This window comes from Triticum aestivum, chromosome 1D (assembly GCF_018294505.1).
Source record: "Triticum aestivum cultivar Chinese Spring chromosome 1D, IWGSC CS RefSeq v2.1, whole genome shotgun sequence".
NCBI classification, from domain to species: domain Eukaryota; kingdom Viridiplantae; phylum Streptophyta; class Magnoliopsida; order Poales; family Poaceae; genus Triticum; species Triticum aestivum.
In genome coordinates, this window is record NC_057796.1 from 84006673 (window position 1) to 84032492 (window position 25820).

The following is a 25820-nucleotide window of genomic DNA, read 5'->3' on the forward strand; positions in this document are numbered from 1 at the left end:
ACTGAAGAAACTCATGTCTTTTTCTCTAGATGCTCCTTCCCAGTCCTCTCTCCTTCCTCGCGTCTCGGCGATCAACGGCGGCAACGGGGATCATTACACAGTCGGCGAGGCCATCGTCGGCTGCAATTTGATTGGGAGAAATTGGAGTGACTGTGCACAAATCATTTGGTCCACTAACTAATTGTAACCACCAAGCTAGACAAAGATAGGTGGCTGGCCCATTCAGGCATTCACCACTTGTTCCACAAATTACGAGACCAAGAGGTAGCAATGGAAGGTGGCACTCGCTTGCTGGCGGTTCTCCTCCTTGCGGCAGGGTTCCTGCTCCACGGCGGGAGCTCCAGCCCTCCGCCGGAGCCAGTCATCTGCACACGCGGCGGCGGCACCTCCAACTGCACCGTCACCAACACGTACGGATCCTTTCCGGACAGCACCATCTGTCGCGCGGCCAACGTCGCCTACCCGCGCACCGAGCAGGAGCTCCTCGCCGCCGTGGCGGCCGCCGCGTCCGCCAAACGCAAGCTCAAGGCGGCCACCAGGCACTCGCACAGCCTCCCCAAGCTGGCGTGCCCCGGCGGCCGCGCACCATCATCAGCACGGCGCGGCTGAACCGGACGGTGCGCGTCGACGCCGTTGCGCGGCTCATGACGGTGGAGAGCGGCATGGTCCTCCGGGGCCTCATCGAGGCCGCCGGCGCGGCGGGGCTGTCGCTGCCGCACTCTCCCTACTGGCGCGGCCTCACCATCGGCGGCCTCCTGGCGACGGCCGCGCACGGCAGCTTGCTGTGGGGCAAGGGGAGCGCCGTGCACGAGTACGTGGTCGGGATGAGGATCGTGACGCCGGCGCCCGCGAGCCAGGGGTTCGCCGTCGTGAGGGAGCTCGGCGCCGATCACCCGGACCTGGACGCGGCCAAGGTCTCCCTCGGGGTCCTCGGCGTCGTGTCTCGGGTCACCCTGGCGATGCAGCCGCTGTTCAAGCGTTCGGTGACGATCGTGAAGCGCGGCGACGCCGACTTGCCGGCGCAGGTGGCCGCGTGGGGCCGCCTCCACGAGTTCGGCGACATGACGTGGCTTCCGCAGGAGGGCCAGGTCCTGTACCGACAGGACGATCGGGTCGACGTCTCGTCGCCGGGAGACGGGCTCAACGATCTGTTCTTCTTCCGGTCCACTCCAGTCCCACGCGCGGGCTCGTCGCCGCCAGAGCCGCCGAGGAGCGGCTGCAGGAGAACGGCACCGACGCCGCCCGGTGCGCGGCGGTGCGTACCGACCTGGTGGCCGCCGAGCAGCAGGGGTACGGCTACACTAACGACGGCGTTTCGTTCACGGGGTACCCGGTGGTGGGGTACCAGCACCGCATCCAGACGTTCGGGTCGTGCATCGACAGCCCGGAGGACGGCCTTCGGTCCGCCTGCGCGTGGGACCCGCGCGTCCGAGGCCCCTTCTACTACAACTCAGCCTTCAGCGTCGCGCTCTCCAGGGCGCCGGCGTTCGTCGCCGACATGCAGCGGCTCCGGGACCTCGACCCGGGCGCGTTCTGCGCCGGCCTCGACGTCAGGGTGGGCGTGCTCATCCGCTACATCAAGGCCTCCTCGGCCTGCCTCGGCAAGGCGGAGGACTCGGTCGACTTCGACCTGGTCTACTACCGGAGCCGCACCGCCGGCGGCAAGCCGCGCGCGCATGCCGACGCGGCGGACGAGATCGAGCAGATGGCGCTGCGCAAGTACGGTGGCCTCCCGCACTGGGGCAAGAACCGCAACTCCGCCTTCGACGGCGCCATCGCCAGGTACCCGAAGGCCGGCGAGTTCCTCAGGGTGAAGGAGAAGTACGACCCCGACGGCCTGTTCTCCAGCGAGTGGAGCGACCAGGTGCTCAGCGTCAATGGTGGGAGCCCCAGCATCGTCGGGACGCGTTGCGCCATCGAAGGGCTCTGCGTCTGCTCCGACGACTCACACTGCGCGCCGGAACAGGGGTACTTGTGCCGGCCTGGGAAGGGGTACACGGAGGCCAGAGTTTGCTCCGTTTTACGCGCACAATGACCTCCGGTACATAATCCTACGGGGAAAAGAATCCTATACGACAGACCGGGTCGTATGCTTTCCATCTGGAGACCCACTCAATTGAGTGACAACTGGCAATGCGAATCTTAATGCACTTCCTTCTTCCCTGATGCCCTGCCATGAATTCAAACGGACCATCGTGGCCATTCTCCTTACAGTTCAGATCTGGTGTCCCGACCGTCACCGCCGACGAGCTGCACCTCTCGCTGTCAGCCTGCTTGCCCCGTCCGTCGCGGCAGAACTCCTTGACGCCGGCACAATCACGCGGCTCACCCCGCCGGGCAAGTCTGTTGCTCGCCGCCGGGCGTAACTCCACTGCTCGCCGCGGTCGTTAGGCCTCTCGCTTGTCTTGCCACTAGATCAGTTTTGGAAAATCCATCAGGCATGACGTACAACAATGGTGTTGGCTGCCGCTGTCCGGATGTGTTGCCGCCATCTTGCCGTGATGCCGCCGTCGTCGTGAACGAGCGCACTGAACTGGGAATCGAGATTGGACAAAGGGAACCGCGTGAGAAGTTACCGCGTTGTATCAAGATTCACGCTGCCAGGTGTCGCTCAATCCAGTGGGTCTCCCGATGGAAACCGTGCGACCTGGTCGTATAGGATTCTTTTCCATCCTACGGAGGGCACTTTAATTAGTTTATCGACACTTAATTGGGTATAGTAGTACATAATTTGCTACTCACTACATCTGTACAGCCTGTACACGTTGTTGCATCTGTTTATTTTATCAACAATGTACTGTATTATGTATTCTTCCAGTGTAAAGTCACACACGACCGAACCCTATATTTTCTCCTACCTCTACGAGCTGCCGCTACCGTTGCAACTCCGCCATCGCAAGGTCTACTATCCACTATGATACAAACAGTAGAGCGAATCAAACCCTCAAGTCCAGATTCCGGTCGTTTCAACCCTGAAATATATAATCCCGGTCTAAATCAAACCCTGGAGTCGTTTGCCAGACAAGGATTACGAAGAATGGCCGGGATTGGTGGCGGATTCCTATTTGCCGCCCGTGGGCAGCAAACAGCAGTGGCTATGCCCCGCAGCGCCCGCGGGTGGGCCGGCCCATTTCGTGGCAGCGCATGTTACTCGTTCACTGCTGTTGACTTTTTTTTTTGGTTTTTTCTGGTTTTTTCATCTTCTTTCTGCCTTTTTCTTTCTGGTTCTTGAGTGTTCTTTCTGGATTTATCTTTCTTTTCTTTTTTCTTTTTCCTTTTTCTTCCATTAATACATTACAAGGAAATGTTTAATCGTGTATTTTTAATCATTAATAATACTTTAATGCGACGAACAAGCTGTGTTTCTTCTGTTTATTTTTTACTTCTCTTGCTTTTTGTGTATTATACAAGAGTTTATCATGTATTAAGAAAATGTTCATAGTATATTTAAGAAAATGTTCATTTATGTACTTAAAAAGTTCAGCGTATATGAAAAAAATGTTCAGCGTATATGAAAAAAATGTTCAGCATATATGAAAAAAAATGTTCAATATGTATTTTCAAATTGTTCAGTATACATCACAACGATGTTCATTGTGTATTTTCAAATTGTTTAGCATATATCACTGTAGTGTTCGTTATGTATTTACAAATTGTTTAGCGTATATCACAAAAATGTTCAATGTGTACATAAGAAATTTTCGTTGTGTATTAAAAAATGTTCAATGTATATTAAAAGGTCCACGAGTTTTGTAACAAGATTCATTAATTTGAAACAAACGTATTTGAAAAAAGGCTCACGCATTAGATAAAAAAGGTGCGCGCATTTTTTTAGCAGTGCAACAGAAAAAAATGGGGCGGCCCAGTGCGGAGGACAGGTACACTCTATGGTCAACACTGCTTGAAAAATTTTAAACCATACAAAACCGGTGGCCATCTTAGTAGGAAATAGCAAACAAAAAATAAGAGCCACGTGAACCAGATTTTTAAAATAAAAAAAAGTTTACAATTTTTGAAAAAAATGTTCACAGATTCAGAAAGAGTACAATGATTTTGAAAAGCAGCTCACGGATTTTCAAAATAAAATTCAATGTATTTGGGAAAAAATTCACTTTCTTTGGGAAAAATTATAAAAGGAGTTCGTGGATTTGACACGGATTTGAAAAAACCCATGAGTTCTGTAAAAAGGTTCGCGAATTTGAAAAATAAAACAAATTGAAAAAAGTTTCATGCGTTCAAACAATTGTCAGATTTTCAAACATTACTCTCTTTTCAAAAAAAATTTGCAGGAAAAGATACCAAAAACACTGCCCTGATTCTGAATTAACTTTTTCTTAAACTTGCGCACTCCAATTTAGTAACATAGGCTTGTTAGGTTGACTGGTTTAGCAACTCTCCTTGGGATCTGCAGGTCCGTGGTTCGAATCGTAGGACTTGGTGTTTTATCTTTTTCGACAATCAAATTGTTACGCTACATTTTGTTTTTGAGAAAAATTGTTACACTAGTAAAGACGCGATCGTACACCATGGGCCGGCCCAGCTAGGTGCCACTGCGTGTGTCGGGTCGAGCTCCCGTGTAACAGAAAAAAAAGACTTTTTTTTTGCAGACAAAAAAAAACAAATGGGCTGGCCCAGCGCAGCCTTGGCCCACCAGCCAGACAAATCCCGGTTGACATTTGTCAGGGTTTAGACCGGGATTGTATAGTTCAGGGTGCAATCAACAGGGATTTCGACTTGAGGGTTCGTTTCGCCCAAACCTCTCTACAAGTTCATGGTTTAAAATGGACTTTTTCCTATGTTATGTTTGTTGGCCTATGTCCATCACATGACACAAGTGCACGTCCCCATTCCGCAAGGACTACCAGATTTCCCCCTCATCCACTCTCAAGCGGTCCTTGACCAAAAAAAATGGTCTTCCTTCTCCCAGGCAGCATGGAGATGGCACAAAGCCTGCAGGGCGTCGGGGCCCACCTGCATCTCTTTCTATCTCTAGTGATTTACATAAATTTTTTATTTCTAAAAGTTCCAAAGTTCAAAATCCTGAAAGTTCAAAAAAATCCTGATGAAATCTCCATAAGTTCATGATTTTTTTAAAAGTAATCAAGAAGTTGTACTGAAAATTTTCTGGAAGTTTGAAATTTCCAGGTTTAAATTTTCTTAAAACTTTGAATTTCTGAAAGCTGGTGCTGGATTTCAAGTTTCAAAAAAGAAAAATGGACCAGGCATTGACTTATCAAAAGAGAAAAACTCACCTGCCATGTGTAGCATATTTGCTGATTGTGTGCAACCCACGATGGCAGCTGATTTTCCACACCTCCATTGTCCTGCGTCCTCTATTAACCAACACCAAATAACAATGTGCGTCAAAACGCATTCATTAACTCAAAACAACAGACAGGTAGTACAACGCTAAAGGTACAAACAGAAACTATGATGAAAAGGAGTACCTATGCATAAAAAACATCAAGAAGTTATAACTGTAGAATGCATCACCAAGTGCAGTGTCATGTATAGACCATAATGGGACAGAATAACTTCCAAGCATAAGCAAAACTACATCAACTGTGACATTATTGTATCCACTAAACCACATTGAACCACTTAGACATCGACATTATTGCAAAAACATAATACAATCTATATACGAGGGAAAATCACTATGCACAAATCATTCACTCATCAATTGCAATGTTAAACTTCAAGTGACTATAATGTGTTTTGCTGTGACTGCCATTGCTACAAAATTAACAGATTTTGCTAACATTCTAAAGTGACAAAACCATCCTTTACACATGGATTGAAAAATAAACTAATCCTAAACAATGAAAGAGATCCAACTAGCCAGCCAAGTAAACTACCTGATTGATTGAGTGGGGCTGGTGCTTATGGAAGGATTCTCTAGTGTAATTTATGTATTCATCTAACCCATGTAATTTACGAAAATAATTTTAATTGCAAGTAATCTAGTGTAATGATTACTAGACATATAAGAATAAGAATTATCGTGCAGCAAGTGTGATCAGCTATCTACATATCTTGCTATACAAGAATTAGAATTATGGGTTTAAATACTCTCTTCTCTCCGTATACATCTAGTGTATATATGTGTATAATTGATGGACGTGGCTAGCAGGCGCCCGAGCGCCCGTTGGTGAGATCGAGCGCTCTTTCAAATATGGAAAGATTTGCTCGCGTGTCCGACGTAGCCCACCAAAAAAGGAATCTTGTCCCACATGCATTTATTTGGAGGCCCAAAAAATTTAAAAAGCTATAACTTTTGATTTAAGCATCGAAATCTAATTTTGCTTTCACAGCTGGGTTTCTCGCGACGAGCTCTTCAAAACTAGATCTCATATAGATAGGTTTCGTCGAACTTTTTTTTGAGGCAACTTGTGTACGATAGAGGCAACTTTAGTTCTATAGGAAAGCAACTTCATTTTTTTGCCTAGTAGGACTGTCTATTAGGTTGGTTTGTGTAAAAATGCTAAAATTATCACAACTGGCCTTTGCTCAGTTGCCTACCATGGATATTCAGTTGCCTATCAGTGATGCCTTGCCTACAATACTATGAAATTGACCTACCATTGGTGTCCAGTTACCTGCTGTTGATAATTAGTTACCTATCATTACTGCTTAGTTGTCTAACTTTGCAAATTAGTTGCCTACAATTATGAAGTTGCTTATCATTTTGTTTTTCCTAAGTTGCCTAAAAGACTATAAAGTTACCTATTAGTGATGCTCAGATGACTGGCATTTTAAGATCGTTATGAAACCCGAGTATCAAACAAAAAAAGTTAGCAACTTTTGGGGTGTTTTTGTGCAACTCGAGTGCATTCAACAAGCAAATCATCTGTGTTTTCCATCATTATATCTGGAGATTTCAATAATTTTCACGGGCAACTCATGCAAAAATTATGAACAACTTGTGTAGGCTTGTGGGCAATTGTCTGATCCGCCCACTATGAAACTTCTCATCACCCTCTATGCAACTTATCATCTGTCCCTACTTATGCAACCAGTCAACACCCACGACATGGCTAGCTAACACCCACGCGCTCAGTAGTGTTGGCCGACAGACTCCCCCCAGAAAAGGAAAGAATAATGATGTCACACCATCCATCTCCACATAGTTTCGAAATTTGGAATCATGATAGACAATTTATATCCCACAAAAACTTTTCAACATTGTAGGCCACTTAGGTCCCTTGATGGACAACTTTCATACAATTTTAGGCAATTGGGGTGTGTAGGCAACTTCATAGCAATATAGGGTGTGTTTGGTTGTGGAACGAAGTGGAATGGAATGTCATGGTTCCATGGCATTCCATTCCATTAGTGTGACGTCCGGATAATTAAGCTACAATAACCCTCAACTAATGATGCCACGTCACCATGATTACTATCGTTAATCTCGTGTTGATTCAAACCCAATTCAAATTCAAATTTAAAATAAAGTCAAATTATCATTTCTTCAAACGGTAAAACAAAAATGTTCGTTGGGTTGTAAATATTCACTAACAATTTTTCATGAAAGAATTAACATGTTTCAAAATATAAAATTTCCCCTGGACATTAAACAGTGGACCAACAGCCATTTAACCAACCATTTCAATTTATAAAAATATTTAGACGATTCCAATTGTTGTGAGACTTTTTGTACATCACCAAATTATTGCAATGGAATTACGTGCCAAGTTTCAACCCTGGAAAAATTCATCTAGTACACAAACTAAATGTACAATAGCGAACAAAATACAAAAAAATAAAAGAAAAGAGAAATAGGAAAAATAGACTTTGCACTTAGGGCCCATATGCCACAGTGCAGCCCAGCCCACCAGCCGGGTCGTCCCTTTCCTCTGTTCACCGTGCACCTCGTGGACGCAGGGCGCACGTCCACGGCGCCGATTGCCACGGGGCAGCCATCCGGAGCCTCTCCCGTGCCTACAAGGCTCCCCCTCGCTCCCCTGGATGCCCTAGCGCCCTCACTCCCCCCCTCTCGCCTCAGATCCGCCGCTCGACGCACACCCAACGCCATCATCGCCGTGGACTAGTTCCTCGCCGTGACCACCGTCGTCCTCGTCGGCTGAGATTGCGCCAAGAGCTCCGCGTGCTTCTTCTTCTTCGACTTCGACCACCAGCGCAAGCCGGGCGACCCTACATCGCTGGATCTCCGTCCTCTTCTTCCTCGGACCCGCCAGCGTTCGTCTTTGCTTCCGGCGCCGTCGAGCCCTCCCCGAGCCCGCTAAGCACCTCTGCAGACTCATGGTGAGCCCCTTGTCAAAACCCCTCGGTTCCCCCTTCGGATCCGTGCCCGTAGCCTAGCTTCCGCCGTAGCTCGTCGCCGCCGTCCATGCCGCCACCGCGTGCACAGCTACCGCAACTCACACCTGAGCACATCATCGTGCTCAGCATCGCCATAGGAACCCGTAGCGATCATCTGTTGGTCCTGTCGTGCCCTCCATCGCCATTCCACCACTGTGGCCAGTGCTCTGTTCCGTGTCTGCACGCGCACAACCACTCCTGGCCTTGCTCGCGTTGCTCCTCCTACCGCGGCCCATCGCGCGCGACCACGCACGCGCTCGTCCGCCCACATACGCTGCGCCTCGCCCGTCCGCCCCGCTCGCACTTCTGCCCGATGCTGCTCTGCTTCGCTGCTCCCTCCTTGCTCGCTCGCCGTGTCTCCTCGCGCGCCGCACCGCCCCCTGCATCCCGCTGCGCGGGCGCGCTCGCCCATCCGGCCGCGCCTCCCGCTGCGGCGCCCCTCACCGCCGGCCCGCGCCCACCCGGGCCACCCCAGGCCACCGGCCTCCCCCTGCTCCGGCGCCCTGGCATGGCCGCCGGCGCCTAGTCGGGTGCGCCCCTGCCGGCCACGCCAGTAGTGCCCAGCCGGGCTGCGCCCAGCGCCCACTGCCCGATAGCCCGCTACGGCCTCTGTGCCACTGGCATCGGGGCCCACGCCCCAGAACGTTTATAAAAAAGAAAAAGGGAAAATAATAACAATTAAAATAATTAGTTAATTAATTAACTTATTTAATGCTGTTTAATTAACCTAATCATTTAGTTAGACTAATTAACCATGTTCAATTAACCTGAGACTATGACGAATGGGTCCCACCTACCAGGGTTGACCTAGTCAACCTTTCGTCTTGCTGACATCATAATTGCGTTTTCTAATTAATTTAAATTTGTTAATACCAAAAATTGAACTAAAACTTTTAAAATTAATATAAAATAATCGGTAACTCGGATGAAAATACTTTGTACATGAAAGTTGCTTAGAACGACGAGACGAATTCGAATACGTAGTCCATTCGTCCGCCACACGTCTCTAGCATAGCAAACATGCAACTTTCTCCCTCCGGTTCGTGTGTCTGAAAACGTGAAACACCGAGAATACTTTCCCGGATGTTTTCCCCCTTCGCCGGTATGACCTATCCCTGCGTTAGATCACCTCTACCACCGCGTGATGCCATGTTACACTTTGTGATGCTTTGATTGCTCTGTTATTTATTGTGTTTCCCCTCCGTTACTTCTTTCCGGTAGACCCCGAGACTGCCGGCGACCCCCAGTTCGACTACGGTGTTGACGACCCTCCTTCTTGCTAGAGCAACTAGGCAAGCCCCCCCTTGATCACCAGATATCGCCTATTCCTTCTTTCTACTGCTTGCATTAGAGTAGTGTAGCATGTTACTGCTTTCGATTAATCATATTCTGCTGCAAAGCCTGTCATTGTTGCTACAGTTGTGACCCTTACCTGCAATCCTAAATGCTTAGTATATGATGCTAGTATTCCATCAGTGGCCCTACATTCTTGTCCGTCTGCCATGCTATACTACCGGGCCGTGATCACTCGAGAGGTGATCACGGGTATATACTTGTATACATTATATGATACATGTGGTGACTAAAGTCGGGTCGGCTCGTAGAGTACCCGCAAGTGATTTCAATGTGGGGGCTGAAAGGACAGGTGCCTCCATCCCGCTACAGGTGGGCCTGGGTTCCCGACGGCCCCGACTATTACTTTGTGGCGGAGCGACAGGGCAGGTTGAGACCACCTAGGTGAGAGGTGGGCCTGGCCCTAGTCGGCGTTCGCGGATACTTCAATTACGCTTAACGAGATCTTAGTATTTGATCCGAGTTTCGCCACTGGCCTATACGCACTAACCAAATACGCGGGAACAGTTATGGGCACTCGACGTCGTGGTATCAGCCGAAGCCTTCTTGACGTTAGCGACTGAGCGGCTCGCGCCGGATTGGACTGGAACGCCTGCTCTTGTATTAGGGAGGCTAGGTCTGCTTACCGGCCGCGTACGCAATGTGCAGGTGTGCAATGGGCGATGGGCCTAGACCCCTACGCGCATAGGATTTAGACCGGCGTGCTGACCTCTCTGTTATGCCTAGGTGGGGCTGCGACGTGTTGATATTCCGAGGCCGGGCATGACCCAGGAAAGTGTGTCCGGCCAGAGGGATCGAGCGTGTTGGGTAATGTGGTGCACCCCTGCAGGGAAGTTTATCTATTCGAATAGCCGTGATCCTCGGTAACAAGACGACCCGGAGTTGTACCTTGACCTTATGACAACTAGAACCAGATACTTAATAAAACACACCCTTCCAAGTGCCAGATATAACCCGGTGATCGCTCTCACACAGGGCGACGAGGGGAGGATCGCCGGGTAGGTTTATGCTATGCGATGATACTTGGTGAACTTACCATCTACTCTCTTCTACATGCTGCAAGATCGAGGCTGCCAGAAGCGTAGTCTTCGACAGGACTAGCTACCCCCTCTTATTCTGGCATTCTACAGTTCGGTCCATCGATATTGCCCCTTTACACAGATACCCATGCATATGTAGTGTAGATCCTTGCTTGCGAGTACTTTGGATGAGTACTCACGGTTGCTTTGCTCCCCCTTTTCCCCCTTTCCTTTCTTCTCGGTTGTCGCAACCAGATGCTGGAGCCCAGGAGCCAGATGCCACCGTCGACGATGACTCCTACTACACCGCGGATGCCTACTACTACGTGCAGGCCGCCGCCTATGACCAGGAGTAGTTTAGGAGGATCCCAAGCAAGAGGCATGCGCCTCTTTCGATCTGTATCCCAGTTTGTGCTAGCCATCTTATGGCAACTTGTTTACTTATGTCTGTACTCAGATATTGTTGCTTCCGCTGACTCATCTATGATCGAGCACTTGTATTCGAGCCCTCGAGGCCCCTGGCTTGTATTATGATGCTTGTATGACTTATTTATGTTTTTAGAGTTGTGTTGTGATATCTTCCCGTGAGTCCTTGATCTTGATCGTACACGTTTGCGTGCATGATTCGTGTATGATTGAATCGGGGGCGTCACAAGTTGGTATCAGAGCCGACTGCCTGTAGGAATCCCCCTTCCAAACTCATTGGCCGAAGTCTACTCTAGTCAATTGCAAAACTTTTACTAATTGGCTGTGTGGCTTATGAGCCAACGTCGCCATTGGGTGGTATTAGGACCTTTTACTCCTCGTCTATACTCTGGGACTCTGATCTGTTTTCTATTCGTGTTAAATGATTTTGCTAACTCTAACTCTAGGTTCTCGTAATTACTTCCTCTCGGAGAGACCCTAACTCTAGATGATTGCTTGGTGCATCGAAGGATTTCGAAGATACCCTCTGATGTTCTCTCGAGACTTTATGCCCACCATTTTTGCTATTCCCGACCACCGATAAATCCTTATGGATAACTACTTACACTTGCCATTCATACAATCATTCCTCATTGATCTTGTTATTACAAGATACCCCAAAATTCTCTCTATTGTTCCGAGAATACTTTGTGCCTATTGCCTTGCAGTTCCTTGCCACATGAATACCCCTACGATAATTTCTTGCACCTATCGAGTATCCGCTCATCCCCAGTTGATTCATGTATTTCACAAAAGTCTTCGAAATACCATTCGTTCTTCTAAAAATCCTTGACATCCTAATGCTCTTGAAATTCTTGCTTGCTAGCATTATGATTAATCCCATAAGTCTGGTAATCTTATTGGCATCCTTTGTCATTATCATTTTGAGTCCATTGATTCAATATGTTGCGAATGCTCACAATCCTTAATTAGATCCTAGAATTCATCCTTCCGGCTCAGACGTCATTTTTAGCATGAGCTGGATCTCGACCAATCAAATTGTCGTCAGTTGTACCCCTAAGCTTACTCAAGTTATCCATCCTTAATCAGAGCATTTGCTTTTGATCCCTTGATTTGGAAATCATAAATTCCTTTGCATATAAACTTTGAATTAGTCAGTTGTTTCTATAATCCAGTGCCTTTGCATTGTTTCTTCCTTTGAGTGTGCCTGTACTCACATTAACACTGTTATGGACCGTCAGATACTTTGTTGGATTTTATCTGACAGCATCCTTCATATTCAATAATCTTTGAGCCGTTCTCGGATACATAATGCCTTGGGTAAATTGTATCCTCTGCTTTCTCAACCATATGCTTCTTTTGAGCTTGTATGAATTACTCATGGAGTTGTGGTATATGTGTCTAAGATGCCCCGATGGGTTGAACATATACCTTCCTTAATTTTTGTGAACCCAAAAGTCTTCATGGGTCATAACCTTCTGGTATTCCGCCAGTTAAACTTTCAAACTCTAAACATTCTTAACTGAGAGCAGTAAATGAGAAGTTGTGTATTGGAGAAGTGGGAGTCGACCTTGAACCTTGCGTTCATGCCCATGGACACGATGTTGATCTTATCATGGATGCTTCTCTTAAACCCTCTTTGGTATAAGTTCATCTTATATATGGGAATTGGTCTTTTGCAACCGTGGTTCCGACCATATTTTCTTCTTGATTCCATTTCTCGGACAAGTTAGAGTACTTGCCTTCTGCAGATCAATACGCCTGCCCAACCTCTATTTTGATCTGCCTTCTTGTATTACCCCCATGATATCTCGAGGATATATCTTACGAATTTCTGATGAAGTAGTACCTTCCCTGTCATAGTGACTCCACGGGTTCTGGGTTGTCGTCAACCGAGAACATCGATAAGTGAATCGATTTCGCGCTCCGATACGATAACTGTAAGTAATTTTTGTTGCTTATGAGTTTAATAATCCTTCAAGTCATTCCTAGCCTGATTGGCTCTATCCTTATCGTGCTAGATTTTAACTGTGCTACCTGGTCCTTAATCCCGGAGCACAACTTCCGATGATGAGCTAAGCTTACGTCGATTTCCTCGTCTTATTGTTCCACCTCAAGCAACAAGCTTGATCCAGAGTTGGTGTTGTATCCGTGGATCCAATAATCTTTCGCTGCAACAGTCCCTTTACTTGATGTAGTCGTAGTTCGATTGCTTCTTCGTGGAGCCTCTCGACAAAAATTTGTCGTGATCATCATCAACCTTTTGGGTTCTTCCGGGATATCTATCAAATTCTTGATGAGAAATACCATCCTTGCCCCTCGATGATTAGTGTTATCATCGGCATCTTTATTGCCCTCCCTCCGACACAAACTTGTTCATGTTTCGTGTAGTACCTTGAGTTCCTTGCTATCCAGCTTATGTTATCTTCTATCTTGGAGTATTACCATCTTTTACGTCAAGGATGTTGTGAGGATTGCTCCACCTCTTAAGAATTCTTGAAATAGTGATACTTCTCCCCATCACCATTCTTTCTTGGTTCCCGTGTTGATTCTAACCGGGATACCAACAAGTGAACGGTGCTGTTTGGATTCTGTACTTCTAGCAACCCTATTGCTTTAAAGTTAATGGCCGATAGTTCATTCTTAGACTATTGGTTATTGAATCACCTTTCTAACATTCATCATGCTACCTAAGACCATATTTCGGGTGCACCTTCCAACCAATGTTTTATTGTGTATGTTTTCCTCGAGCATAACTCATTATATCATTTGATCCGACAAATGTTATCTCCTTGTTCACATAATTGTAGAAATCCATCTTTTGGAGATCTCGATGAATTGTCGCTGAGTTCATCAGCTACCTCCTCATCCCCTCATTGGTTTAATGATGAACTCTTGTTTTGGAACTCGCTTCCATAGTTCATTTCCCAAGAATCTTACGATGTCTTCTCGTCAATTCTGTCGCACCTTTTTTTTCTTCTCAGGCATCCTGAGTCTGAGGTATCCTGACCCCAATCAGATCTGAATCTCGGTCGGATACGATGGTTGGAACATAATTCCAAGAGTTATAACACTGCTCTTTTATGACCCGGTAAGGTGATGTCATGCCTAGCACGCCTAGCCGAAGGCCCTATTGTTATAGTTTTCTTTTTAGCAATGTTATCCATTCTTCCATGAGGAAATTGTAAGACTTATTCTATGAGTTGTTCCTGATGGATCCTTTGTGTATCCAAAGTCTAACCTTCACTTGAAGACCATGTCAATGCTATCTCAAAGTATGTCTGTGGTACTCCGATCTTCAATAAAAACATTTGAAGCACAATGCTAAATTTTCCTTATCAATTATCCAAAGACCGTTGTATGGGTAATGTCATGAAATTCCTCTTCCCTTACCTAAAAGGGTTTTCTACTTTATATCCTGTCATGGATATCATGCTCTGCTTGTCCTTGGGAAGGATATACCCCTGAAATATGTGTTTAAACACATTTCCCCTTCCATTGTTTTGTTTAATCTGATAAACATAATTTCCTTTCCATTGTTTTGTTTAACCTTTCTGTGATCAATATGACATAAGCAGTAATATCTCCCTGCTTATGTAAACACCATGGTGTACAACTCGGTCAGTAAGACCCTGTTACTATTGTTGATGATATTCCGGTAACCACCGATGGACGAGAACTTTGCCTATTGGTCCGCCTCGTTTCGACGAGCAGGAAAATGGTTCTCTTCGTCCCTTGCCCTTGGTACCGATGTTGTTACTGACATAAATGACAGGCTATCCTCTGACATGCCTTGCTTACATGATCACGCAAGACGTCACCACCCTTCCTACTTTTAACCCACATGGTGGGCCCATAACCCACAGTTCCATAGGATCGAAACCTGACTCTCCTGTAAACCCCCTGTTCCCAAGGTTGTTCCTCACGCGTGGCCTCGTAAGTAATTCATGAGCCACCTTCCGAGAGATCATCAATTCTGTTATCAGACACAACACTTATTCCCATAGGTCTTAACCACTCTCACATTCCGTTTCAGGCAACGAACGATTGCCTATCTGCTTGAAACTTCTTATTACACCTTCTTACTCTACTCTTGATGACTTTCTTAAATGTCAACTCGAGAGATTCCTCTATACCTCGTTCACTGAGATAGCCCCTAGGTACCTAACATGTGTTGAACTCCGTCTTCCCGAGTTTTTCCACTTAACTTTCCCTAAGAACAATGGAGATCCCGAAGGAAGGGTGACGACTTCATCATGATGACCCGAAGCAGAGAAATGAAGACATCAATGTAATAGATTAACCTCTTCGAGAAGAGCAACAAAGACCGAGAAGATTCGTTAGAATTTCGTAACCAGACCCTTCGCCCTTACTCCACCTCTTAAATCTCGGGACGAGATTTCTTGTAGTGGAGGAGAATTGTGACGTTCAGATAATTAAGCTACAGTAACCCTCAACTAATGATGCCACGTCACCATGATTACTATTGTTAATCTCGTGTTGATTCAAACCCAATTCAAATTCAAATTTAAAATAAAGTCAAATTATCATTTCTTCAAACGGTAAAACAAAAATGGTCGGTGGGTTGCAAATATTCACTAACAATTTCTCATGAAAGAATTAACATGTTTCAAAATATAAAATTTCCCCTGGACATTAAACAGTGGATCAACAGCCATTTAACCAACCATTTCAATTTATAAAAATGTTTAGACGATTCCAATTGTTGTGAGACTTTTTGTACATCACCAAAATATTGCAATGGAATTACGTGCCAAGTTTCAACCCTGGAAAAATTCATCTAGTACACAAACTAAATGTACAATAGCGAACAAAATACAAAAAAATAAAAGAAAAGAGAAATAGGAAAAATAGACTATGCACTTAGGGCCCATATGCCACAGTGCAGCCTAGCCCACCAGCCGGGTCGTCCCTTTCCTCTGTTCACCGTGCACCTCGTGGACGCAGGGCGCACGTCCACGGCGCCGATTGCCACGGGGCAGCCATCCGGAGCCTCTCTCGTGCCTACAAGGCTCCTCCTCGCTCCCCTGGATGCCATAGCGCCCTCACTCCCCCACCCCTCTCGCCTCAGATCTGTCGCTCGACGCACACCAGACGCCATCATCGCCGTGGACTAGTTCCTCGCTGTGACCACCGTCGTCCTCGCCGGCTGAGATTGCGCCAAGAGCTCTGCCTGCTTCTTCTTCTTCGACTTCGACCACCAGCGCAAGCCGGGCGACGCTACATCGCCGGATCTCCGTCCTCTTCTTCCTCGGACCCGCCAGCGTTCGTCTTCGATTCCGGTGCCGTCGAGCCCTCGCCGAGCCCGCTAATCACCTCTACAGACTCACGGTGAGCCCCTTGTCAAAACCCCTCGGTTCCCCCTTCCAATCCGTGCCCGTAGCCTAGCTTCTGCCGTTGCCGTAGCTCGTTGCCGCCGTCCATGTCGCCACCGCGTGCACAGCTACCGCAACTCACACCTGAGCACATCATCGTGCTCATCATCGCGGTAGGAACCCGTAGCGATCATCTGTTGGTCCTGTCGTGCCCTCCATCGCCATTCCACCACCATGGCCAGTGCTTTGTTCTGCGTCCGCACGCGCACAACCACTCCTGGCCCTGCTCGCGTTGCTCCTCCTACCGCGGCCCGTCGCGCGCGACCACACACGCGCTCGTCCGCCCACATACGCCGCGCCTCGCCCGTCCGCCCCGCTCGCCCTTCTGCCCGATGCTGCTTTGCTGCGCTGCTCCCTCCCTGCCTCGCTCGCCGCGTCTCCTCGCGTGCCGCGCCGCCCCCCTACATCCCGCTGCGCGCGCGCTCGCCCATACGGCCGCGCCTCCCGCTGCAGCGCCCCTCACCGCCGGCCCGCGCCCTCCCAGGCCGCCCCAGGCCACCGGCCTCCCCCTGCTCCGGTGCCCTGCCGTGGCCGCCGGCGCCTAGTCGGGTGCGCCCCTGCCGGCCACGCCAGTAGTGCCCAGCCGGGCTGCGCCCAGCGCCCACTGCTCGATAGCCCGCTACGGCCTCTGTGCCACTGGCATCGGGGCCCACACCCCAGAACGTTTATAAAAAGAAAAAGGAAAAATTGTAATAATGAAAATAATTACTTAATTAATTAACTTAATTAATGCTATTTAATTAACCTAATCATTTAGTTAGACTAATTAACCATGTTCAATTAACCTGAGACTATGACGAACGGGTCCCACCTGCCAGGGTTGACCTAGTCAACCTTTCATCCAGCTGACATCACGCTGATGTCCTGCTGACATCATAATTGCGTTTTCTAATTAATTTAAATTTGTTAATACTAAAAATTGAACTAAAACTTTAAAAATTAATATAAAATAATCGGTAACTCGGATGAAAATACTTTGTACATGAAAGTTGCTTAGAACAACGAGACGAATCCGAATGCACGGTCCGTTCGTCCGCCACACGTCCCTAGCATAGCGAACATGCAACTTTATCCCTTCGGTTCGTTTGTCTGAAAATGTGAAACACCGAGAATACTTTCCCGGATGTTTTCCCCCTTCGCCGGTATCACCTATCCCTGCGTTAGATCACCTCTAGCACCGCGTATTGCCATGTTACACTTTGTGATGCTTTGATTGCTCTGTTGTTTATTGTGTTCCCCCTCCGTTACTTCTTTCCGGTAGACCCCGAGACTACCGGTGACCCCCAGTTCGACTACGGTGTTGATGACCCCTCCTTCTTGCCAGAGCAACCAGGCAAGCCCCCCCTTGATCACCAGATATCGCCTATTCCTTCTCTCTACTGCTTGCATTAGAGTAGTGTAGCATGTTACTGCTTTCGATTAATCCTATTCTGCTGCAAAGCCTGTCATTGTTGCTACAGTTGTTACCCTTACCTGCAATCCTAAATGCTTAGTATAGGATGCTAGTATTCCATCAGTGGACCTACATTCTTGTCCGTCTGTCATGCTATACTACCGGGCCGTGATCACTCGGGAGGTGATCACGGGTATATACTTGTATACATTATATGATACATGTGGTGACTAAAGTCGGGTCGGCTCGTAGAGTACCCGCAAGTGATTCCGATGTGGGGGCTGAAAGGATAGGTGGCTCTATCCTGGTAGAGGTGGGCCTAGGTTCCCGACGGCCCCCGACTATTACTTTGTGGCGGAGCGAAAGGGCAGGTTGAGACCACCTAGGTGAGAGGTGGGCTTGGCCCTGGTCGGCGTTCGCGGATACTTCAATTAACACGCTTAACGAGATCTTGGTATTTGATCCGAGTCTGGCCATTGGCCTATACGCACTAGCCAACTACGTGGGAACAGTTATGGGCACTCGACGTCGTGGTATCAGCCAAAGCCTTCTTGACGTCAGCGACTGAGCAGCGCGCGCCGGATTGGACTGGAACGCCTGCTCTTGTATTAGGGAGGCTAGGTCTGCTTACCGGCCATGTACGCAACGTGCAGGTGTGCAATGGGCGATGGGCCCAGACCCCTACGCGCATAGGATTTAGACCGGCGTGCTGACCTCTCTGTTATGCCTAGGTGGGGCTGCGACGTGTTGATATTCCGAGGCCGGGCATGACCCAGGAAAGTGTGTCCGGCCAGAGGGGTCGAGCGTGTTGGGTAATGTGGTGCACCCCTGCAGGGAAGTTTATATATTCGAATAGCCGCGATCCTCGGTAACAGGACGACCCGGAGTTGTACCTTGACCTTATGACAACTAGAACCAGATACTTAATAAAACACACCCTTCCAAGTGCCAGATATAACCCGGTGATGGCTCTCACACAGGGCGACGAGGGGAGGATCGCCGGGTAGGTTTATGCTATGCGATGATACTTGGTGAACTTACCATCTACTCTCTTCTACATGCTGCAAGATGGAGGTTGCCAGAAGTGTAGTCTTCGACAAGACTAGCTACCCCCCTCTTATTCTGGCATTCTGCAGTTCAGTCCATCGATATTGCCCCTTTACACAGATACCCATGCATATGTAGTGTAGATCCTTGCTTGCGAGTACTTTGGATGAGTACTCACGGTTGCTTTGCTCCCCCTTTCCCCCTTTCCTTTCTTCTCGGTTGTCGCAACCAGATGTTGGAGCCCAGGAGCCAGATGCCACCGTCGACGACGACTCCTACTACACTGCGGGTGCCTACTACTACGTGCAGGCCGCCGCCGACGACCATGAGTAGTTTAGGAGGATCCCAAGCAGGAGGCATGCACCTCTTTCGATCTGTATCCCAGTTTATGCTAGCCATCTTATGGCAACTTGTTTACTTATGTCTGTACTCAGATATTGTTGCTTCCGCTGACTCGTCTATGATCGAGCACTTGTATTCGAGCCCTCGAGGCCCCTGGCTTGTATTATGATGCTTGTATGACTTATTTATGTTTTTAGAGTTGTGTTGTGATATCTTCCCGTGAGTCCCTGATCTTGATCGTACACGTTTGCGTGCATGATTCGTGTACGATTGAATCGGGGGCGTCACAACTAGAATGGGTCGGTTTCATTCTTATGTTTGGTTGAGGCAATAGATGAAATGGAATGGTTACATTCGAGTGTTTGGTTGGTGAGACACAATAAAACGAATTTGGTCATTTTGATAACATTTATACACAAGCATGACAGTTACTGAGATACATGAAATCAAACATATCATATGACTATTTCTCTTGCACCAATACATTTCTACAAACAAAATGAAGCAATTTACACAGAAGAACCAAGAATATATGGAAGCTACGATCTGCTACCGCGATGCATATCATCGCTAACTCAAGAAGAAGCAATCTATAGAGAAGATGCTATGGCAGCCCCCAACAGGCCTGGTCGCCGCAGCCCCCAGCAGACTAGGCCGCCGGTGCCACAGCCCCCTCTCCCCCGCGCAAATCAGGCCGACGCGCACCAGCAGATCAGGTCGCCGGTGGTGCGCCCCAGCAGATCAGGCCGCCGCCGCCGCCGGAACGGGTCCTAGGAATGTCGCCGCCACCGCAGAGCAGGCCATCGGCCTCGAGTGGCTCGGCCGCCGCACCCGCTCCTCTTCAGATCGAGATATGGAGGGATGAGGAAGGGAGAGGAGACGAAAGATGGAGAGGCGAGGATTTGTTGGGAGTGACGTGCTAGAGCAAGACCCAGGACCGGTTCTGCGTGATTCCTCCGATTTTGAGGTATCGGCGTGTTCTGGATATGGGCCGAATATTCCCTCCGCGGGAACGAGTTGGTTCCTGGTCCGCTTACGTACCAAACGCACGAACGAGGCCTCGGAACAGGTCCGACCCATGCCATTCTAGTTGATGACTGAAACCAAACACACCCATAGGCAACTTGGTTTCTGAGGCAGGCAACTTAGAAGCCATGTTAGACAACTTTCCACTCTGCGGTAAGCAACTTTCACAATATCGTAGGCAACTAAACTATCGACAACTTAGTTTTTGATGTATGCAACTTAGCAACCATGGTAACTGTAAGGGCATTTTTATCCCTTAGTTGGTTTTGGTGATTGATGACAATGCTTTTGCGGACTAACCATATCAAATATTTCAGATATATTGACTGGGCACAAGATGATTGGGTTGCCCTCAAAGGCTATAGAAGACGGCGTTTCATTTCGGTTCTTTTCGGTGGTATTGAGTCGTAGGGAAGCCGTACTATTAAGAGGGGGTCCTCTTTGGAAAGGTTGGGTGGATTCATCACGTACACATCGTCCCTTGCACCTCCTTTCCTCTTGCCTTTGGAGCAGCCTAAGTTTTCCTTGTCTATGCAATTATAGCTCTTGTCTCCCGAACTAGGAAGTGCGGTAGTACTGCTCGTCAGAGCGGTAGTACCGCAGGACCTTGCGGTAGTACCGCAAGGCCCCACGGTAGTACCGCTTCTGGTAAGCGGTAGTACCGTGGTCCCTGCTTAGTTCCGCAACTACGCGGCTGTAAGGGGCGGATGTAATTTTTTACATCCGCGCCTCGCGCGGTAGTACCGCGGCTGGCTTACGGTACTACCGCGTCGGGTTTTTGCATCGACTCCAACTCTGCGAAAGTAGCCACGGATGTAATTTTTTATATCCGTGCCTTCCCATCCCTGGACAGCCCCTGCCTTGCGGTAGTACCGCAAGGGGGAGCGGTAGTACCGCGCCAGCAGTACTACCGCCCTCTACCTTAGTGCATGTGTGGCTGTTCTGGTCTCTGCTGCGTGGGCGGTAGTACCGCGGGGCTCTGCGGTAGTACCGCATACCCCTGCGGTAGTACCGCGCCTCAGGTGCGGTAGTACCGCGCTGCGCAGGCTGAGTTGGTGGATAACGGTTGGATTTGTTCTTCCACTATATAAGGGGTGTCTTCCTCCTCTAGTTGACCACCTCTTCCACCTCCAAGCTCCATTGTTGCTCTAAGCTCCATTTTCGCCCGATCTCCTTCCCTAGCCAATCAAACTTGTTGATTCTCTAGGGATTGGTTGAGGAGGCCCCGATCTACACTTCCACCAAGAGATATTTGAATCCCCCCACTAATCCCTTGTGGATCTTGTTACTCTTGGGTGTTTGAGCACCCTAGACGGTTGAGGTCACCGTGGAGCCATAGTCCATTGTGGTGAAGCTTCGTGGTGTCATTGGGAGCCTCCAATTAAGTTGTGGAGATTGCCCCAACCTTGTTTGTAAAGGTTCGGTCGCCGCCTTCAAGGGCACCAATAGTGGAATCACGACATCTCGCATTGTGTGAGGGCGTGAGGAGAATACGGTGGCCCTAGTGGCTTCTTGGGGAGCATTGTGCCTCCACACCGCTCCAACGGAGACGTACTTCCTCTCAAAGGGAAGGAACTTCGGTAACACATCCTCGTCTTCACCGGCTCCACTCTTGGTTATCTCGTGCCTTTACTTGTGCAAGCTTATTTGTGCCTTATCTCTTGCTTGCGTGTATGCTTATTGTTGTTGCATCATATAGGTTGCTCACCTAGTTGCATATCTAGACAACCTACTTTGATGCAAAGTTTAAATTGGTAAAGAAAAGCTAAAAATTGTTAGTTGCCTATTCACCCCCCCTATAGTCAACTATATCGATCCTTTCAATTGGTATCAGAGCCTCATCTCTTTATTAAGGACTTTACCGTCCGAAGAGTATGGTTGATGTCGTAGACGGTGTGGAGGAGCACTCCGGTGTGAATCCGGTCTCGTCTACGGGAGATGGGGGAACCACGGTCTCTCGTGAGGAATTAAATGTGGCGTTGGACACATTGAAAACCTCCATGACTACCGAGGTCGAAAGCATGTTTAATAAATACTTAGAAGGGCTTAAACTTTCCACCACACCGTTGAAAGTGGGTGATCCCGCCAACAAGGTGACGGATGCTACCTCCGACAAAGGGGAAGCTACTAGTGAGAAAGCTCCTTCTTCTAGTGGTAAAAATGGCACCGGCATCTTTGCCCATGTGGAACCTCCACCTGTCTATGGTGGACCGCTCCCTTCCACTCATTTGAATCATGCCGGACCGGCTCCTAAGATTGAGAAGAATGTAGAATTTGATTCTTGGGTCTATCGTTTTAAGCGTCATTTAAATCATGTGAACACTAACCTTTGGAGAATCATTGAAGAAGGTTTTTATCCGCATGACCGAAGTAACTTCACTCCTAGAGAAGTTGTGGATCATCAATTCAATGAGAATGCTCTCTTCATCATCCAAGAAGCAATCCCACCCGAAGATCTTCCTCATCTCCGGCCCTACACCGTGGCCAAAGATGCTTGGCTCCAAGTTGTTTCCCTCTATCGGGGAAGCGCAAGCATTCAACGCTCCAACTATGAAGTGGTGCAAGATGAAGCCGATGAGTTTGCAATGAAAGAAGATGAAGAACCTCGTGAGCTTTTTCGGAGAGTAACCAAACTCGCGGTCTCTCTCCGAGATCATGGAAGTAAAGACACGAATGACAATTGGATCAAGCGCAAATTCCTCAAGGCAATGATGCCCTACCACAAAGCCATGTCCTCCGTCATTCGTCAAAGGCCGGACTTCCACACCTTGTCCTCAAGTGAAGTGTTGGATGAGTTCGTTGCTATGAGCATCTTGGACAAGACCGCCGACAATGCGGTTCTTCGCTCTCAAAGAGTAAAGAAGCCCAACCTTGCTCTAAAGGCCAAGGTTAGTATGGAGGAAGAGGATGAAGAGGAAGAAGAGGAGGGAAACCTCGAAGATACGAAGTATGCCTATCATGAACACATGGCTCTTGCTTCAAGGCAATTTTGGAGCAAGAAGAACTCAAGGCCAAACTTCAACAAGAACAATTCAAGTGGCGCAAAGGGCAAGCAACGGGTGAGGACTTGCTTCAATTGTGGCAATGTGAGCCACTTTGTTGCGGAGTGCCCTTACGAGAAGAGGGAAGACAATGGTGGCAAGCTCATCCGAAAGGACAAGGCCAAGTCGTTCCCCAACAAGAGCAACTTCACCAAGAAGACTCCTCCCAAGGCATTAGTCGTACAAGAAGAGTACAACGAGGATGATGACGATGATGAAGATGGTGAGTCGGTTTCCATGGCCTCTGTGGCCATTGCGATGACTCCACGGATGTCTCTCTTTGACTCACCCAATGAGAACATCGCCGCCAAGTGCCTCATGGCTAAAGCCACCAACAAGGTAACCCCCAACATCAAAACTACCATCATTAATCATCCTTCTTTGACGGATAGCATTGATGAACATGAGGGGACAAATGTGGAGGAAAATGAGTTTGAGACCTTTATGGGTAAACTCAAGGGTAAATCCAAGAAGCACTTCGTTGCTCTCTTGGAACAACTTGGTGAAGCCAATGACATGATCGAGGCTCACGAAGACACCATCTCTAAGATGGAGGGGCATAGTCGTGACTATGCCGATGAGATTTCAGATCTTTCCAATGCTCTTGACGAAGAGCGTGGTCTTCGTTTGGCTCTTGAGGAGTCATACAACGATGATCATGCTAAGTTAAAGAAAGATCTTGATCATGCTCTTGTTGTGTCTCGTGTGCTAAAATCCGAGAAGGCAAAGCTTGGGGTTGATCTTGCTAGACTCAAAGAGGAGTTTGACATTCTTGACAAGGCTCACAAAGTCTTGAAGGGTGTTCATGCTAGCCTCAAGGAGTCTCATGATCAACTCCAAGTGAAGCTAACTAAGGAGAAAGCCACCTTTCCTCATATGGTGTTAATTGATAATGCAAATGCTACTAATCCTTGTTGTGAGCATGTGCATCTTGTTGAGGAGAATGCTAAGTTGAAGGAGCAACTTGAGAAAGGCCTTGTGTCGTGCATACAAGGTGAGAAGAACCTCAACGACCTTTTGAGCAATCAAAAGGAAGTTGTGGCCAAGGAGGGGATTGGGTTCGCACCCAAGCCCAAGAGCAAGAAGAAGAATGACAAGACCAAACGACCTCCTCCTCTCAAGCAAACATTTGTGAAGGAGGGAGAGGGTGCTTCCAAGGAGAAGAAGAACAATGCGAAGGGTGGCGGTGTCAAGAAGGGCAATGCCACCCCTTCCAACAAAGCCAGCGACTTTAATCCTTCTTATGTGCTATGCCGTGCTAGTGATGAGCATGTTTATGCCAAATTTGTTGGTTCTCCTCATGAGTATATTAAATGGTCTATTTGGGTTCCTAAGACCCTTGTTACTAACATCAAAGGACCCATTACAAAATGGGTACCTAAAACCAAGCATTGATCTCTTGTAGGTGTTTGCTTCCGGTGGGGGATCATGGTTGCTCGATAGTGGAGCTACAAATCATATGACCGGAAGCAAGGACTTGGTGGTGGACATGCACAAGATTCCATCTATGCCCACCAATGTCGAGTGGGGTGATGCCTCGTATTCTAAGGTATTGGGACTCAGCAAAGTTGTCATTTCTCATGATCTCACGATCGAGAAGGTCATGCTTGTTGAGTCCCTTGCATACAATTTACTTTCCGTTCGTCAACTTGCAATCATGGGCTTTGCCACCTTCTTTGATATTGATACCGTGGCCCTCTTGTGGAGCAAGACTCTTAAAGTAGCCTTTGTTGGGCATGTCGAGAACGGTCTCTATGTGATTAACTTTTCGGAGTGACCCACTAAGACCGCGACATGCCTAATGGATAAAGTTGACGTGGGATGGCTTTGGCATCACCGTTTAGCCCATGTCAATATGAGATCTTTGCAAAGTCTTCTCAATGGGGACCATGTCCGTGGACTAACGAATGTTAGTTTTGCTAAAGATCGTGCTTGCAGTGCTTGTATCGAAGGAAAGCTACATGAGACGGCTCACCCTCCCACAACTATCATTTACTCGAGGAGGCCTTTGGAGCTCCTTCATTTGGATCTCTTTGGGCCTCCATCCTTTGATAGTCTTGGGGGTAGGAAGTATTGCTTGGTGATTGTGGATGACTATTCAAGATACACTTGGGTGTATTTCTTCAAGAGGAAGAGCGAGACCCAACAAACCGTCATTGACTTTGCGAATGAAGCCCAACGTCAACACAATACAAAGATCTTGACAATAAGAAGTGACAACGGCACCGAGTTCAAGAACTACACCTTGGATGAGTTTCTTAGTGATGAGGGGATCAAGCATCAATATTCCGCACCTTACACCCCTCAACAAAACAGTGTTGCGGAGAGGAAGAACCGGACGTTGATGGATGCGGCAAGGACTATGATGGCGGAGTTCAAGTCTCCATACAACTTTTGGGCCGAAGCCATCAACACCGCGTGTCATGCATCCAATTGGCTCTACCTCCGCAAGGGC

At 48.1% G+C, this 25820-nt stretch overlaps 1 pseudogene; it reads left to right on the forward strand.

Annotated features, from left to right (window-relative positions):
• The first annotated feature begins 222 nt into the window (after positions 1-222).
• LOC123165884 (L-gulonolactone oxidase 5-like) lies at positions 223-2157 on the forward strand (annotated as a pseudogene).
• Positions 2158-25820: the final 23663 nt, after the last annotated feature.